Source organism: Tursiops truncatus, chromosome 17 (assembly GCF_011762595.2).
Source record: "Tursiops truncatus isolate mTurTru1 chromosome 17, mTurTru1.mat.Y, whole genome shotgun sequence".
NCBI classification, from domain to species: domain Eukaryota; kingdom Metazoa; phylum Chordata; class Mammalia; order Artiodactyla; family Delphinidae; genus Tursiops; species Tursiops truncatus.
The window spans coordinates 30,187,986-30,208,581 of NC_047050.1; the positions used below are offsets into that span (position 1 = coordinate 30,187,986).

At 33.4% G+C, this 20,596-nt stretch overlaps 1 pseudogene; it reads right to left on the bottom strand.

Moving 5' to 3' along the window:
- Window positions 1-20,596, bottom strand: part of LOC101340084 (isoleucine--tRNA ligase, mitochondrial-like) — a 143,716-nt pseudogene that overhangs the window by 82,921 nt on the left and 40,199 nt on the right.

A 20,596-nucleotide genomic window follows, 5' to 3' on the forward strand; every position in this document is an offset into this window, starting at 1 on the left:
CATAAAATGTTATTGATGGAAGTCACATTATTGATGGAGGCAGCTTAATGAAGTAGAAAGGACACCAATTTTACAAGTTCATGTCAAATCTCTACAAATTAGAAAATAGGAAGTCTTGGGAATATTATACACCTAATTCCCTAACCTTAAATTTTGGTCTACTACTCATTTAGTTTATTGCAATTGATAAGGATACTGAAATAATATATGTAACAGATCTAACAGAGGCCTAGAAGACTGTGAGAACACGTTAATTTCTTCTCCATTCTCTGTTGATGTCATGATAACCAAAATATCTTATCCATCTTTATAAATAGAGTAACATTCTTCTTCTTCCAAGTAATTTCCCTAGAAGCCTGTGTGTGTTCCCAGAGGCTCAATATCTCCTCAGCAGCTGTGGGCCTCAAAATATTTCTTAGAACAACAGTGAAATCACTCAGTAAAGGTACTTATAAAGTCTACTATCAAAGGAACAAAAGAGTCTTTCTTAGAGCTGAACCTGAGTTTGACTCCAAGAACAAATAATTACAATGCATTGTGACATCTTGCATTTTTATAAATCTTCGTAAATCACTTCTCATACTCTATATCCACAGAAATCCTTTGAGAGTATAATATAGGAGAGCCTGTAGATTTGAAGTAGAAAATTTGTTTAGTTTTCTGAGAGGGGCCATTATTAAGTTTCATTAGGTTTAGTTTTCATTGAAAATATGTTCAACTTTCAAATTTGTGAATAGACAAATAACTAAACTCTGTAAGTCTCTGATAGTTTCTGAGTTGATTCATGTCTATTAGCTGTGAAGAAATAAACTTTACTCAAAAAATATGAATGAAACTACTAATTCTTAAATCTAGTTTTTGAAGTGAAGTAAATTGATTTATTTTCTGGATCTATGAAAGTATATTCAGTATCTAGATATCTAACCAAAGAAGAAATAAGGCATCTCCTTCTCTCAAGACACAAGCCTGATTGAAAAAGCAGTCAGTATTCTTAAATATTTCAAATGACATATGTCTCTTTGAGAGAGACTTCTGCATAGGGGTCAAGGAGAGACTCACTTTGTTGGCCAATAGGGTGCACTGAAAAAACTGTTCTACAGGTACATGGTGTACTTGAGAACCAAATTAAGGAGTTGATTCAACATGTAATAGCTGAAGTAGCATTTTATATCTGTTTTAGATATGACTTTGTGTATATTTATTTCCATAATAGTTTCATAGATTTTAGAACTGCTTTCTTGGTTAGATGGTCCAATGAATTGATTCAATTTATCCCAACAGTGGGTTTAAACGTATTTTATTTTCCCATGAATGACTAGTTTATTTGTTTTCATAGAAATCTCAGTCCAAAAATATTTCTGCTGAATCAGTATCACCACTTCCCTCAGCTAGTCATGCAGCTAATTTCAGCAGAGGTCTGAGATTAGGCAAGATAGTGAAGTGTACTGACAATGTGGTCCAGACCTTAATTTATAGTCTTGGTTAAAATTAAGGTTGGCTTTGCCTTTGGCCCCGAGACCAGAGAAACACCTCATGCTAGAACTATCATTAGGTCAACCAGAAGAATGTAGCTAAATTGCAACTATATTTGTCTTTGGAATCATTCTTTTTCTTCTCCTTACTGTTCCTGCCTTGATACATATGTAGTTTAGAGCTTCCTTGTTCATGTGTCAAATCCACAATGGCGGGTACCTCTCCAGGCTTCTCTGCTCTAACAAGCACTGCCTCTATGCTAGAACTTTCCTTCTTCTACTTTTCACTAAAATATATTTGCCCAAAGAAAATTATCTCAAATAATTTTAAAAAATATGTTGCTTTTCAACCTATAGACATTTTCAAGAAGCAAGTGCTGAGATAGAATTTGGAGTGCAAAATATGGGATTAACACTTAAAAGAAGAAGGGGAGGAGGTAGGATTAGGCAGGAAAAGAAGTTGAATTGAAATGAAGGCAGAATAACTTCTGCCAACCCAGCAGGGAGTTCTGAAACAAACATTGCCCATCAGAGCAGTGTTACATTGGGCATAAATGACCAAAACTGTGTACCCCTACTTTGTTCAGTCAACACATGCTGACTCCGCTAGGAGCTGTGAACTTGTGCATAGCACTGTCTAGAGCTGTCAACTAGAGGCAGTGTACTGACTGCATTCTCCACAACTGTGTAGAAGTTTTTCTTTCAAAGGGGATCCAGAGAGAGCATTTCTGCATCATTCTGACTCACATGATTAAGTAATTCATATTAACGTCTTGAGTACTAATGGCATACTTAACACTTTCTCAAATGTATTACTTGGAATAGAGGTTAAAAAGTGTTCTAGAGTAAAAATATTTTCCATTTATGTAGTTCCATGAAACTTTTCATCACACAAAATTAAAGAGGTTCTTTTGTTGCAGAATTTATTGTCCTTATTAATATCAATGTATTATCTAGTATACAATGAGACATCAAAAGGAAATGAATATTTCTCAAATATATGTATATAGAGAGACTTTAATTTTCTTCCAATAATGTATTTAATATCTTTCAGAACACTAATAATTTGGAATATCATATTAAATAACTGGTTAGTAAATATTTGGTGAACACTTAGTGAAATTTTTCCTCAAATTAATCAAGACAAAATAACCTAATTTTATTTTTTAAATTGTCATTTAATTGGGAAATTCATTTAATAAAGTAAATATTGCTAAATGTTTGCCAAATATAAGCTACATTAGGTAATTTTCTGGTGGGCTATATGATAAAATATTGGCCAATATTAATATTATTCTGTAGGTTCCTCTGAGTGAATAGTTTCCTAAAATAATTTGATTAATTTGTTGATGCTTCACTGGAGAAAGTATTATATTGACATGCCACTGAACTCTGTATTTGATGGTACTTTTATAAAATTTATCCTAACCCACTTGGTATTTCTATCAGCAACTTTAATGAAAACATTGACAGCATGCCTATCAAATTCTCAAGCAATGCAAAAGTAGAGGATTGATCTTATGTACTGAAATTCAAAATTCAAATTAGAAATAAGCACTATAACTAAATGTATAGCCTCAAACTGAGATTGATTTAACAAGAAAATACAATAATCGATATACTGGTTCCCAAATCTTGCTCAAGTGTATTCTGGATATGACCAGAATTTGAGAAAGTTCATAGGAAAAAGATTTATAAAACTTAGCAGATTATGCACTTAATATGTTTCAACACTGTAATGACTGTTTAAAAGTCTCACATTATTATTACATGGAAATAATAGAACTGTTCTCTTCAGAGATTAAATTCAGACATATTTTACTTTCCCTTGGATATCCCACATCTGGAATATGTTTAGTCGTGGTTGTGATATTTTAAAAAGAAGTTGACAAACTGTGAGTCTTTGAGGTACAGAAACCAACATATAATTAAAATACATAAAAAATGTTGAAAGGAACTTGTTGATTTTAGCATAGAGAAGGCAAAACTAAAAGTTGAAGGTAGTCATTGGATGCACTGTCATATTAAGAGGGAATAAGCTCATCATGTGATATTCCACAGAAAAAAGTAAAAGAAAGAGGTTTCTGTATGTCTGAATATTAGTTTTCTTGGACTACTGTAAGGTATTTTCACAAACTCTGTACCCTGAAAAAAATAGAGACCAGAGGGCAGACAGCAGAAGCAAGAAGAACTACAATCCTGCAGCCTATGGAACAAGAACCACATTCACAGAAAGATAGACAAGATTAAAAGGCAGAAGGCTATGTACTAGATGAAGGAACAAGATAAAACCCCAGAAAAACAACTTAATCAAGTGGAGATAGGAAACCTTCCAGAAAAAGAATTCAGAATAAAGATAGTGAAGATGATCCAGGACCTCGGAAAAAGAATGGAGGCAAAGATTGAGAAGATGCAAGAAATGTTTAACAAAGACCTAGAAGAATTAAAGAACAAACAAACAGAGATGAACAATACAATAACTGAAATGAAAACTACACTAGAAGGAATCAATAGCAGAATAACTAAGGCAAAGAATGGATAAGTGACCTGGAAGACAGAATGGTGGAATTCACTGCTGTGGAACAGAATAGAGAAAAAAGAATGAAAAGAAATTAAGACAGCCTAAGAGACCTCTGGGACAACATTAAACACAACAACATTTGCATTATAGAGGTCCCAGAAGGAGGAGAGAGAGAGAAATGATGAGAGAAAATATTTGAAGAGATTTTAGTCAAAAACTTCCTTAACATGGGAAAGGAAATAGCCACCCAAGTCCAGGAAGAGCAGAGAGTCCCATACAGGATAAACCCAAGGAGAAACATGCAGAGGCACATAGTATTCAAATCTGCAAAAATTAAAGACAAAGAAAAATTATTGAAAGCAAAAAGGGAAAAATGACAAATAACATGCAAGGGAACTCCCATAAGGTTAACAGCTGATTTCTCAACAGAAATTATACAAGCCAGAAGGGAGTCACATGATATACTTCAAGTGATGAAAGGGAAGAACCTACAACCAAGTTTACTCGACCTGTCAATGATCTCATTCAGATTTGATGGAGAAATCAAAAGCTTTACAGACAAGCAACAGCTAAGAGAATTCAGCACCACCAAACTAACTCTACAACAAATGCTAAAGGGACTTCTCTAAGTGGGAAACACAAGAGAAGAAAAGGACCTACAAAAACAAAAACAAACCGAAAACAATTAAGAAAAAGGTAATAGGAACATACATATTGAAAATTACCTTAAATGTGAATGGATTAAATGCTCCAACCAAAAGACACAGGCTTGCTGAATGGATACAAAAACAAGACCCATATATATGCTGTCTACAAGACACCCACTTCAGACCTAGGGATACATACAGACTGAAAGTGAAGGGATGGAAAAAGATATTCCATGCAAATGGAAATCAAAAGAAAGCTGGAGTAGCAATACTCATTTCAGATAAAATAGACTTTAAAATAAAGAATGTTGCAAGAGTCAAGGAAGGACACTACAAAACTACATAATGGTCAAGGGATCAATCCAAGAAGAAGATACAAGAATTATAAATATATATGCACCCAACATAGGAGCACCTCAGTACATAAGGCAACTGCTAACAGCTCTAAAAGAGGAAATCAATAGTAGCACAATAATAGTGGGGAGCTTTAACACTGCACTTCAACCAATGGATAGATGATCCAAAATGAAAAAAAAAAAAAAAAAGGAAACAGAAGCTTTAAATAACAAAATAGAGCATATAGATTTAAATGATATTTATAGGACATTCCATCCAAAAACAGCAGGTTACACTTTCTACTCAAGTGATCAGGAAACATTTTACAGGATAGATCACATCTTGGGTCACAAATCAAGCCTCAGTAAATGTCAGAAAATTGAAATCATATGAAGTATCTTTCCTGAACACAACACTATGAGATTAGAAATGAATTACAGGGAAAAAAATGTAAAGAAACTCTAACATATGGAGACTAAACAATACGTTACTAAATAACCAAGAGATCACTGAAGAAATCAAAGAGGAAATTAAAAAAAAATACCTACAGAGAGAAATGACAATGAAAACACGATGATCCAAAACCTATGGGATGCAGCAAAAGCAGTTCTAAGAGGGAAGTTTACAGCTATACAAGCCTACCTCAAGAAACAAGAAAAATCTCAAATAAACAATCTAACATTACACCTAAAGGAAATAGAGAAAGAAGAACAAAAAATAAAATACAAAGTTAGCAGAAGGAAAGAAATCATAAAGATCAGAGCAGAAATAAATGAAATAGAAACAAAGAAAACAATAGCAGGGATCAATAAAACCTAAAGCTGGTTCTTTGAGAAGATAAACAAAATGGATAAACCATTAGCCAGACTCATCAAGAAAAGAGGGAGAGGACTCAAATCAATAAAATTAGAAATGAAAAAAGAGAAGTTACAACAGACACCACAGAAATACAAAGCATCCTAAGAGACTACTACAAGCACCTCTATGCCAATAAAATGGACAACCTGGAAGAAATGGACAAATTCTTAGCAAGGTATAATGTTCCAAGACTGAATCAGGAAGAAATAGAAAATATGAAGAGAAAAATCACAAGTAATGAAATTGAAATTGTGATTAAAAATCTTCCAGCAAACAAAAGTCCAGGAGCAGATGGCTTCAGAGGTGAATTCTATCAAACATTTAGAGATGAACTAACACCCATCCTTCTCAAACTCTTTTTTTTTTTTTTTTTTTTTGGCGGTACGCGGGCCTCTCACTGCTGTGGCCTCTTCTGCTGCGGAGCACAGGCTAGAGACGCGCAGGCTCAGCGGCCATGGCTCACGGGCCCAGCCGCTCTGCGGCATGTGGTATCTTCCCGGACCGGGGCATGAACCCGTGTCCCCTGCATCGGCAGGCGGACTCTCAACCACTGCGCCACCAGGGAAGCCCCCCTTCTCAAACTCTTACAAAAAATTGTGGAGAAAGGAACACTGCCAAACTCATTCTATGAGGCCACCATCACCCTGATACCAAAACCAGACAAAGACACTACAAAAAAGAAAATTACAGACCAATATCACTGATGAATATAGATGCAAAAATCCTCAACAAAATACTAGCAAACAATGTCCAACAACACATTAAAGGATCATACAAGATGATTAAGTGGGATTTATCCCAAGGATGCAAGGATTTTTCAATATAAGCAAATCAATGTGATACACCATATTAACAAATTGACAAATAAAAACCATATGATTATCTCAATAGATGCAGACAAAGCTTTTGACAAAATTCAACAACGATTTATGATAAAAAAAAAACTCTACAGAAAGTGGGCATAGATAGAACCTACCTCAACATAATAAAGGCTATATAAGACAAACCCAAAGCAAACATCATTCTCAATGGTGAAAAACTGAAAGCATTTCCTCTAGGATCAGGATCAAGACAAGGATGTCCACTTTCACCACTACTTTTCAACATCGTTATGGAAGTCCTAGCCACAGCAATCAGAGAAGAAATATAAATAAAAGGAATACAAATTGGAAATGAAGAAGTAAAACTGTCACTGTTTGCAGATGACATGATAGTGCACATACAGAATCCTAAAGATGCCACCAGAAAACAGCTAGACCTAATCAATGAATCTGGTAAAGTTGCAGGATACAACATTAATGCACAGACATCTGTTGCATTCCTATACACTACTGATGAAAAATCTGAAAGAGAAATTAAGGAAACACTCCCATTTACCTTTGCAACAAAATGAATAAAATACCTAGGAATAAGCCTACCTAGGGAGACAAGAGACCTGTATGCAGAAAACTATAAGACACTGATGGAAGAAATTAAAGATGATACCAACAGTGTTCTTGGATTGGAAGAATCAATATCGTGAAAATGACTCTACTATCAAAAGCAATCTACAGATTCACTGAAATCCCTATCAAATTACCAATGGCATTCTTTATGGAACTAGAAAAAAAATCTTAAAATTTGTATGGAGACAAAAAAGACCCCTATTAGCCAAAGCAGTCTTGAGGGAAAAAAAATGGAGCTGGAGGAATCAGACTCCCTGACTTCAGATGATACTATAAAGCTACAGTAATCAAAACAATATGGTGCTGGCACAAAATCATTAACATACATCAATAGAACAAGATAGAAAGGCCATAGATAAACATATGCACCTATGGTCAACTAATCTATGACAAAGGAGGCAAGGATATACAATGGAGAGAAGATAACCTCTTCAATAAGTGGTGCTGGGAAAACTGGACAGCTACATGTAAAAGAATGAAATTAGAACACTCCCTAACACCATACTCAAGAATAAACTCAAAATGGATTAGAGACCTAAATGTAAGACCAGACACTATGAAACTCTTCCAGGAAATCATAGGAAGAACACTCTTTGACATAAATCACAGCAAGACCTTTTTTGATTCACCTCCTAGAGTAATGGAAATAAAAACAAATGGGACCTAATGAAACTTAAAAGCTTTTTCACAGCAAAGGAAACCATAAACAAGATGAAAAGACAACCTTCAGAGTGGGAGAAAATATTTGCTAATGAATCAACGGACAAAGGATCAATCTCCAAAACATATAAACAACTCATGCAGCTCAATATTAAAAAAAGCAAACATCCCAATCCAAAAATGGGCAGAAGACCTAAATAGACAATTCTCCAAAGAAGATATACAGATGGCCAAGAAGCACATGAAAAGCTGCTCAACATCACTAATTATTAGAGAAATGCAAATCTAAACTACAATGAGGTATTGCCTCACAACAGTTAGAATGGGCATCATCAGAATATCTACGAACAATAAATTCTGGAGATGGTGTGGAGAAAAGGGGACCCTCTTGCACTGTTTGTGGGAATGTAAATTGATGCAGGCACTATGGAGAACAGTATAGAGGTTCCTTAAAAAACTAAAAATAGAATTACCATATGATCCAGCAATCCCACTACTGGGCATATACCCAGAGAAAACCATAATTCAAAAAGACACATGCACCCCAATGTTCATTGCACCACTATTTACAGTAACCAGGTCATGGAAGCAACCTAAATGCCCATTGACAGATGAATGGATAAAGAAGATGTGGTACATATATACAATGGAATATTACTCAGCCATAGAAAAGAACAAAATTGGGCCATTTGTTGAGACGTGGATGGATCTAGAGACTGTCATACAGAGTGAAGTAAGTCAGAAAGAGAAAAACAAATATCATATATTAACGCATATATGTGGACCCTAGAAAAATGGTACACATGAACCGGTTTGCAGGGCAGAAATAGAGACACAGATGTAGAGAAGAAACGTATGGACACCAAGCGGCAAAAGGGGTGCAATGATGTGGGTGTTTGTGTGATGAATTGGGTGATTGGGATTGACATGTGTATAAAATTGATGATGTGTATAAAATTGATGACCAATAAGAACCTGCTGTGTAAAAAAAAAATTAAATAAAAGTATAAAAAAAAAGAAATATATTTTCTCACCATACTGGAGGCTAGAAATCCAAAATCAAGGTGTCAACAATGCCATGCTTATTCTGAAGACTCTAGGGAAAAATATTTCCTTACCTCTTCTTAGCTTTTCGTTGTTAACAGCAATACTTTGGATTCCTTGGCTTGTGGCTGCATAATTCCTATCTCTGTCTTCATCACATGGCATCATCCTCTCCTGTGTCTTCGCATAGGCTTTCTAAAAGGACACCAATCAATATCTTAACTAATTACATCTGCAAACACCAGATTTCCAAATAATGTCACATTCTGAGTTTTCAGGTAGACATATGTTTGAGAGTACACTATTCAACCCAATATAGTCTGACCCCCCAATTCACATCTGTCCCTTGTGCCCAATATGTTCACTCTATTCTAATATCCCTGAAAGTCTTCACCCATTTCATCAACTCAAAAGTTCCATATCTCACCACCAAAATCACCTAAATCAGATGTAGGTGAGACTCTGGAAATGATCCATCCTGGAGCAAAACTCCTCTTCATCTGCGGACCTGTGAAACTAGAAAGCAAGTTATGTGCTCCAAAATATAGTGGTTAGACAGGGAAGAATAGATATTCCCCATGGGATAGCAAAAGAATGGAGCTATATCTTTCTAGTCTCTGCCTTCGGTAGCCACATGGCCATCTTCACTATGTGTTTTCACATGTCCTTCACATAAAGATACAAGTCATTGGATTCAGAATTCTCCTTGGTAGCAGAATCGGCAGTTTCAAAACTAAAGAGATGAAAAAAATTGATACATATAAATGTATTTATATATATTTAATGCATATGTCCCTTTATACATATATTTTTAAATGTGTTGATCTCAGATCTTTTAGAAAAATCTTTGGTCAACATGTTTCTGTATTTTCTGGCCTCAAACACACCTGTAGTTCTCATTCCAAGGTGACTTTCACTTTGTGTGTGAGGAGAACATGCATTTCTGACACTTGAATCATGCCCTTCTGAAGGGCATGGGTTAAGCTAAAGATGAGTGATGATTTCCAAAGAAATTGATGTCACTGACAGAAAAGTGTCCTGACACAATGGATGTTAAGGTTTTATTCCTCAAAGGTCCTGTCTCTCTTTCATCAAGTATCAAGACTATTCATTGTGGAAAAATGATAGAACAAACCTGGCCAGAGTATATAGTTCTTGTTCATTCATTGTTCCCTTGTAGTTGTGTTTGTGCATGCAAATCTATTGCAAGAAATCAACTGATACTTAGAAAAGATTTTTTTAACCTAAAATAGATAATTCTGGGGGAAAAGCTCATGGGTAGAAGGATAAGATGAATAGGAACTAATTATGAATAACCTCCACTCAGGATTTATTTTTATAAAAACCTCAAGTTTTATAAAAATAAGAGAGACATGTGCTAGCTAAGAAATGTTACCTAATCCAATAACTCACCAAAATTCATCAGGCCTTAAATCTAGTACATTTGTATAAGAAAACATCCAAAACTCAAACAGCTCATTTTGTCTATGGATTATCTGGATTAAACATATCAATATTCTATTTTACTTTGACATTATGATATACTCCTTTTGTGCCACTCTGAGGGATACTTAGCTTCCAGATGAGTGTAAATGGTAAGGCTTTAAACTATGCTCCACATATATCCCTTTAACAGAGAGTATTTTATTTAGGGAAAAGAAGATTAAAGATGTACATAAGACCTATCATTTAACACCTGAAAGATGAACATGACAAAAATAATGTAAATATCCTTATTATGGCCTAACTGAGAAGAAAGTAGAAGCTCTGCAAATTCTGGGATCGTTGTTTTGTTTTGTTTTGTTTTTTCCCCTGATGTATCCTTAGGACCTAAACTGTGATTGGCATATGATAATCACTCAATATTTGTTTGACGAATGAAGCCATAAGGTCGCATTTCACTTTAATATGAATATTTGTTTTAATAGCCATGCTCAAAGTTAGAAGTAAGCTATCTATTACTGGAAGATTTAACTATCAAAATGGTTGAGCATTTGGCTAACAAATATTTAAATATTAGATAAGTAGTTCCACAAAATACGCCTGAAGTTAATTTCAAGCATATGTGAAAGTCTGTAATTTTCAAATATTATTCCCCATAGTTGACTTAGATTATATGACAGGTATTATTGTACAGTATAGGACAGATTGTGAGTAGTTGCTAACTTCTCTGGGTGGAGAACAGGTAAGAGGAAAGAAACAGATAGTCAATGTCCTCTGAGTAAGATGGCATTGAGTCTAAAATTTCAGATAGAAAGAGTCACAGAAACAGAAAGAGAGAGAGAAAAAAGGAGAGATGGAAGAAGGGAAGAAGAGAGAAAATGAAAAGAAAGGAAGAAAGGGAGAAGAAGGAAAGAGGGAGGGAGGAAACATGATATAAGAGAAAGTCTGCAGTGTTGATCCATGTAGGTCTGAGTTGATTCAGATAGTTCCCATGTTTTCTGGAACCTACAGAAAGTTTTATTTCTCCCAGTTTCCTTAACCATATAACAAGGATAATAATACTAAATACTCCAGAAGGTGGTTTCATGCATTAAATGAGATAATCTATGAAAAGAATTTAGCAGAGTTTCAGGTACAGAATAAATGTTCCATAAATATTAGTGCTCAGCATCAGAATTATAATGTACCTATTTTTAGGAAAGTAATTGAATATGTACATTGTTTTCTGCTTTCATACCATAACAACAGAAGGCTGAGAGGTTTTTGTGATCATCTTTGAGGATTTCCTGTACTACTGGTTTTGGGAAAGCCTTGTCTTCATGGATTGATGGAACAAATATTTCTTAAATTTTACATGTTATTGATTGTAGTACATCGATCATAATTCCAGTTCAATGTTTCAATAACTTGTTTTGTTGAGTTGAAATAATAATAATGGCATTGTAAAAACTACAAACTATAAACATTGGAGCTTTGGTCAGTCAAACTTTAAATGAATAATTTGACTTTTTTCTTTCTCATAATACCCTTCCAGTGGCTTAATTTTCTTTTGTGCTACAGTGTACATTGAGAGATAAGCAAGACTTTCTGTTTTGCACCATCCAGGCAAATTAAAAAAAAAAATTCCCCCAAACATTTGAGGTTGCACAAAATACACACTAGCACTTTACAAGTACCTTTCTTTTCATTAAAAACCCAAGTGTATGCTATGGGAAATGTATTTCACATCTAATGACTGGTTTTTACTCAAATTGTCATTTGGTAAAGCTATTCGATTTTTTTTTGGTATAATTTTATGGTGACTTAAAAAAATAAATTGCATTTTGCTAGTCAGAAATTAATCTGAACCCTCAAGGCTCAATTTCAGATTTGAATTTCAAGTCTCCAGGTTTGATGTCAGGCTTGCAAATTTCTTCCCTCAATGTCTCTTTACATAAAACATTTATACTACACTATATCAGAGCAAGTCCCATATAAAGCAAGATTATGTTTCTTAAGTGGTCAAAAAAGTGTACTCTCAACAGAGGTTGCTTAAGATTCTAGACTATTATCCCATAATAGAAGTCATGGAATTTCTTTTTTACTATGATCCTCAGGCATAAACACATTTAATATTGTTATCCTCTCTCTCTCCCTCCCTCTCTCTCTCTCTATCTCTCTCTCTCTCTCTCTCTCTCTCTCTCTCTCTCACACACACACACACACACACACACACACACACACTTACAAGTAACCAAAACAAAACTATAATGAAACAATACCTAAACTTACATAGGTAAATGTGCCTTGATTTTTTTTCTATTTTTATTTTGTTCTATATATTCTATTGTATTCCATTCTATTCTATTTTATTTAAAATAAAATACTTATTAATGCTCACCAAATTGGATTTATGACCTACTTATGGTTAAAATAGGAAATGAAATGTGAGACCAACACCAAACAATTGTTCAGAAACTACTGCTAAGCAACAGCCAGTCAGTCCATCCCATGCAGATAGACAGATGGCATCCAGAAAGAGGAAAGTCTCAATATGAATAATACTGAGTGACAAATGTCAGAATGTCTGTTGTTAAAGCCACTGGTGGCAGATTTCTCTCTTGGAGACCAGACTCCTTTAGAGGTCTGCACTCTTCCAGGTATAAGGAGGAGACAGTTCCGGCTTATTCCTGTTGACACAGAGTCCCAACCAGTTTGTTCCATATTCTTCACTTTAAGGAAGTATTATAATTAATTCATGTAGTTGCAATAAAATCATCTGAAATGGTATGATAACAAAGGATTACATTTTCCAAGAAGACTGACACAAATCTAAGATTTTATTTAGCATAAAGATTTACTAATAATTTTAAGGACATAAGAAATTGCAAGGCACTGACACAACAGGAATGGTCTAGGTTCTCTAATGCAGTTCCCCAGGTTCTTTCTTGTTGCAGCAGAATGCACTCTGGTGCCAAATATACAGAATCTTACACAGAAGGAGCCATTTTGGCTGGGAAACATCTCCATTCATCTTCATGTGATTACATACATTCTATGACATTTCTCAGGGAACCATACCCTATAAAACTGTAGATTTCAGGTTTGTTTACCATAAGCAATCCTAGATAAATGAGACACATCCAGTTAAAAGCATTCCAAAAATAAAGACTCTCCAACAAACCATTATTTTGTTTGCCAGTAGGACTACATTGCATGTTTACAAGGAGATTTGACAGGGTCATCCTCTCTTGAGGATGCTCCCCCCAACTTCAAAGAAAATATGGATCGCAGACCAGCATACTCATAATTTACTTCTCAAATGTTTTTGATGAGCCTCCATTTTGTGTATCCAGATTCTGCCATGGATGTGATATATATGTGCAGTAACAGTCCTCAGTTTCACACAGGGAAAACCTGCAGGAGGAAACTGGACTCACTTTCTTGATCTGATTTAGATTTAGCATCATAACTAACAAACACCCCCTTTTCAAGAATAGCTGATAAAGTGGTCTTCAACCTAAAAATCTAGGAAAAGCTAGTACCTTCTGGTCTTTGGTGAGAGTTGAAGTTGTTTGATGCTGCTACTCCTTCTGGCTACTTTTTGTGCCAACCAGTTATACCGTGGATCATGCCAACCCTGTCAGATGAAAAGACTGCCATCCCCCTTGTCTGTGGGGTCAATAGAAAATGTGGCAGGTATATGGGAAATAAATGCTGGGTCTCCCTGTCTTAGATTGTATCTACATACCTTGCTATGGATATTTTGTCAGACATTCCATGGTTAAAATCTAAAATGTCTACTATTTTCGTTAACATTTTTACTTTATAAACTTTTTATACAAGAATGAGCCTTAAAAAGGTCATTTTAATTTTATAAATAAAGAACTTTCATTTCTAAAGAAAATTGGTAATGAATATGTGATTTGCCTAAACTGTTATCATTAAGACATTTAACATACACTAAAATGGGAGGAGGACTATTATGTATCACCAGAAGGACAAAATTTACAGAAGAAGCATTAGCGTCTAATTGGAAAGATAGTAAATATTTTAAGAAGATTATTACACGAGAGAAAGTACAGCCATAGAATTCATGTTTAATAATACTCTGTGAAGTAAGAATTTTATTTAGCTCAAATGATAGTTTTTAAATTAACTTTGTTCATTTATTTATGCATGTACAAAATTACAAAGCAATTGATACTAATGTGATTCTTCATTAACAGAAAAAAACATATATTTAGATGATATAAATTTTATGTTCATGTCATTATCTAATGTTTCAAAAAGAAAAGCAATTTATTTAATTCTAAAAATTGTTCATTTTTCATCAAATTTAAAATCAAATAAATCTTCTGGAATTTCATTCTATTTAAGTTAAATGTCTAATATTACTGCAAATATGCTTCTATAGTAGAAAGTTCAACATAGAAGATAAGATTGTTTTGTAATGATAAATAAATTTTTTGTTGAATTCAGCCTCATAGGATAAAGAATGTTATTAATAAATTAAATGTATATAAACTACTAATTATATGTCAAAAATCTGCAAATGTTTACTAATTGAAAGAAGAGCTACTATGTCAAAAATTACGTATGCTTTATATATATTTACTACAGTAAATATACACTATAAGAAGAAGCTGATGCTGAAAACAAACAAACAAAAATTCGGGAAGAGCATACTGCTATGATTTTTCTCTCTTTGCTACTATTCATCAGTTAAAACATAGACATGTTTGAGCCTTTGAGAAGTTACTTTGTAAGTCAAAATGTCTTATGTGTCTTCCAAATTTTTATGTCTTGTTTACATGTCTTCTAAATTGTATATATCTTCTAAATTTTAGTCACATTTTTTTCAGATGAATTGGAAATTTACAATTAAAGTAATTCAGAAAAATAGTGGAAAAGAATAAACCAACCTGCAGTTTTTTAAGCTTTCAGCAAATTTGATATCAAAAAAAAATTTGAAAATTACAAAACATTCAAATTTATCAAGGAAAAAGCAGGAAACTGAACAAATTATGAATTCTGAAATGGAATACACATTTAATTTTGAAATTCTATAGTTGTACTCCAGAATATCTTGATTTTTAGGAAAAAATGTGATGGAGCACTTATTTTTAAGTGTATAAATTGATCATTGATACTGGAAATGAATAAAATTGAGAAAGTCTATGATTTTTCAGCATCTACAACATTCAAAAGAGTTACAAATAAAGAAAACATTTAATAAGATTGATTTTTTAAAAAATTGTCAAGAATAGTTACTCAAAATGGTGACAAAAGGGTATCTGGGAAAACATTTGACCTAAGGTATTTACACATTAACTACAAAATAAAATTACAAAAATAAATTACTTTTGGAAGAATTTGCTCTGAGTTTACAAGGAACCTAAAAAATATAATTTTCTCAGTTAGAAATATAGTTTTCAGAAGAGAAAGATTTCAACAATTTCAAATATATTACTCATAAAATGTAATTATGAAAAATTTTGCAATTTCATAAAAGATTTAAAAATAATGAGACAATATTAAAATACATTCATGAAAAAATGACAATAGAAAAAATATAGCTAATAAACTAATCAAAATAATATGAATATGTATGAAGAATAATTATTCTATTGCATTATTTTTCTAAGTTCAAATAATGAATAAAATAAGAATTTTTTTACTGTAATGTCTGTGAATATGCATTCTTTTTATTTTATTAATAATTTTATTTTAAAAATCATTATTGAATAGAATAATTTTAAAGGTCCACAAATAAAAACAAATTTGTTGCCTAACCAATTAATATTTCAAAATAATATTTTTAAATTATTTTAATGCCCTCATTCATTCTTAAGATATTCTATTTGGAGCATATATACAAGGAAGTTTCATATAGTGTGTTCCTGTAGGATATTCTGTGGAAAATGTACTTCAAATTCAAAAAGGGAAAACAACACCTTCCCTTGAAGATTCACAATCAGAATAATACAGTAATTATTCTGAGAAACTCCTCAGCAATTTGTTAAATTTGATTTAGCCAAGACATCCCCAAATACATCCCCAAATACTATCTAATATCTATGTAAAATTTCTAGAATCCATGTTTTACAGAATACATTTTGGAAGCTAGAAGGGCATGATCTTTACCCACTCTGGCTAGTTAACCCACTGATATAATTCATTTGCATCTTTGAACTTTGGCTGAGAAATTTACCCAATAATTGCATTCGTGAACTAAAAACTATTCTCAATATTGAAAAGTTCCCAGAGAACAAAGAGCCATGAAAGATGAATTATGTGGAATATGTGGAAGGATATATCTGTTCACAAATAGCACCATACAGTCAAAAGTGTTGAATAAGATTCTGGAGTCTAAAGAAAACCTAACAGTCTTTAAAGTAAGACAAGTAGATATGAATTCCTCAAATTGTCAGCAAGAGATGTCATATCTGGCTATTTTGTTGTAGTTTAAGTATTTTTTTTAAATGAACACTAACATTTCCACCCTAGGATTTCCAGAAGAAAAAGAACCTGTTGCACTACAATTAAAAATTATTTATTGTACATATTTTTCTCTACTCTTACTTCTTTCATCTGTTTTAGCTATGGTCTCTCAGGGTAATAACTGAATCATTACAAAAAAAGGCTAAATATCTGAGAAAGAACTAAATTGTCTAGCAAATTCATAAATGGTAGTTACATATTCAGTCAATTAGTATTATAGTGAAAATTCCTATGAAGGCACTATGAGAAATAATGTGTGCTCTTATGCACTATTCAGACAGAGTACTTTAAAAAAATTTTTTTAACCCACTTAATTGAGTTTTGACTGACATACAAAAATCTGTACATGTTTAATATATAAAATGATGAATTTGGAGTTTAGTATATGCTGGTGAAATCATCACCATTCTCTATGCCATAAACATATCCATCACTTCCAAAATTTCCCTCCCACCTCTTTAGTAATTTTTTTTTTCATTTAATGCTAACAAACTGTAAGCTTTCTCCTAAGAACAGAGAAAAGTATAAATTCAATTTATGAATTTTTCTAATGTGTAACTATCATGTAATATTTCCTACAAATATCTCTAATACTCTACAGCCAGTTCAACTTTACAAAATATAAGTTCACTCTTAAGTTCCATTATGCTCTATGCAGAAAGGATTATCCTCATTTTGGTTTTTCTTTTAAAATGTAAATGCTCCAAAATCATATAATATTAATTTATACTTGTTATTGATTAATTTAGCAGATAAAGCAAAGTAGATACCAAGGGAACAATGAAGTCCTGGATTACTATTTGGTGAGGCAGATAGACACTTTCACACACAAATTCAATATTATCTGTTGCATTTGAGATAGGTAACAAGTGCCTTGGGACCACAGTAGAAGGTACATTTTCTTTCTTTATAACTGAGAACTAATTAAATTTGTCAGATTTAATGAAGGATCACAGTCCAAAGAAGAAAACAAAATCATGAAAATGGTTGGCTGTTGTACCTGAAAAAAACTTTACCTACACCAATTCTACCAGTGAATCATTTAGGACAAATGGTAAATCAGATTCTCAAACTTTTTTTTTTTTTTTTTTTTTTTTATCTTTGGGCCTCTTTACACTTTTAAATTGACTCCGGAGCATTTTTGCTTATCTGGGTTATATCCAGTGATGCAATGGAGCCACCTCACACTGACTCACAAGAACTGACTGTGTGTAATTATTCCTTACTCTGTTTTCAATGACATCACCTTGCTAGCTTGAAGTCAACCATCATGGGAGTATCTATATCACAGAAAATCAGTAAACACTATAAATCAGGTTTTGGTGTTTTGGGGTCCAAATATTCTTCTTTTAAACAGTTAACAGAATAACACTATTTTTATCTATCAATATGTAATGTGTTGGAAAACAAAATTGAGACATTTAAACACAAGAATACAAAGCCATTCATCTGTTAATGGACATTTTGAACATGCTATAGAGCACAGGGAGCTCAGCTTGGTGCTCTGTGGTGACCTAGATGGGTGAGATAGGGGGTGTAAGAGGGAGGTCTAAGAGGGAGGGGATATATTTATACATAAAGCTCATTCACTGTGTTGTATAGTGGAAACTAACACAACATGGTAAAGCAATTATACCCCAATAAAAAACAAACAAAAAAAACATCAGTATGAAAAAAATAAAAGAATACAAAGCCATCAGAGAAATGGTATCATTATATTTTATATAGCTTCTGAAAAACTTCACTATACACTCAGAGAGAGAGGTAGTGTAAAAGGTCAATAACATCTTAGCATTTTAATGAAATTAGTTTTGACATTGCAGACCCCTGAAATGGTCTTAGAAACCCCCAAGCATCATCAGACTATGCCTTGAGAACCACTGCTCTACAATAATGAAGGAACAAATCTTAACTTTATTGAGACATTTTATCATATCCCATTTTTGTCCTTCACTCTACTTTTATCATTTAGTACTCCATGGAAAGCAAGAATCATGAATGATGAATACTACAGTGTATTACTTTGGAAATGATATATTTCAATTTTACTCACATGATTGCAAACTCTCATTATAAATAGTCATTATTGATTCTTTCTGGGATATTTGTGAAGTGATAGTTGAGGCAAGGTGTCATTTTCTAATCCTACAACCACAGAATTATTAATGTTGGACAAATACAAGTAAGACCATGAAAGATAAAATCTAGCTAGAAAGAACGATCTGAAATAAAACTTGAAATGAGTAATGATGTTAAGTGTGTGTGTGTGTGTGTGTGTGTGTGTGTGTGTGTGTGTGTGTGTGTGTATGTGCATGGTGGGGGGATTCTCAACAGAATTTTAGCAGTATGGATTGGATATGATCAAAAGATAGCACATGAAAGCACCGAATCTTCAAAGATAAAGTAATTTAAAATAAACACTTAGCATATTCTGTGAATTAGTCATCTTACTCTGCAAAACTAAAATTTTGTCTTGTAAACTGTTAAACTAGTAAGTGATCTATAACTCAAGATTTTTTTTCATAGAGAAAAATTTTAATGGTAATCGTGGTAAGAAGACCCTAAGGTGACCCCCAATGATCCCCACCTCCCAGTATTCATGTCCTTGTGTATTCCTTCCCATTGAATGTGAGTGACTATAAATATATACTTTAACGGAAGTATAGGCCATTTCACAGCTCTTTAATATTTCAAAGCCAGACCTACTTCATTCTTCTTCCAAATTGCCTTCCAAAAAGTAACCTGGGTTGTAATTTTATTAAACACTACCTACCAAGTGTTACTTAATTTTCCTAGGACCCATCGCTCTAGGGGTATTTAATAAAATAATATACCTGAGCAGATATAAATAAAGTCCAACCACATTACTGCTGAACATTACCCTAGTATTTAGAAAGAATCCTTAAGGGAGTCTCACATGTAGTCACAAGTGATCTTCTCTTCCTTCCTCCTATCCCTTTGTTAGTGTCCACTTTTTGTGAATCCATGTTTCCTAGTGGTGCTGATGCTTTTTGAGAACTCTGGGTTTGATCAGGAAATTCTATATGTTCTCACTTTCAAAAACTTTTTTACTATGTTAGAGTCATGCTGTGTATTTCACAGAACAGGGAGAATGTCATTCTTTTAGAAGTCTAGGTCTTTGTTACTAAGATCCCCAAATTTCACTTTATGTGACCCGAGTTTCTGTATAGTCTCTTGTGTCAACAGCTCCTTCTGTTTCTATGACAGTGTTCCCTGCAGTGCCCAGGGTTTGTTCCAATTTTATAGGTCTCAACTGGGTGTCATTTATTCTCACCCTCATCAATGGTCCTGGGTGTCTACTGTGAAGACATCTTCTCCATGCATGTCAATTAACAAAAATAAAATTTGTAAGTACTGTTCTGCCATGTCATCATGTGGACATGGACATTTCTGAATTCATTTCATGATAATCTAGGATCCATGCAAAATTACTTATAGCTCCTTCACAATCAATTAATTATAAACATTAAATGAAATAACATATGTGAAAAAGTCTCCCACCAATACTTTAAACAGAATAGGAACCCAGAAAATTAATTTTTTCAATCATCAAACAATTTTTGACCAAATACAATTCCCCAAGCTCAAATTGGGGTGACATAAATATGACTTGGGGTGCATAAAGTAGATAGAGTTCTTGCTTTCAAGAAAATAGAAAGTAGAGAC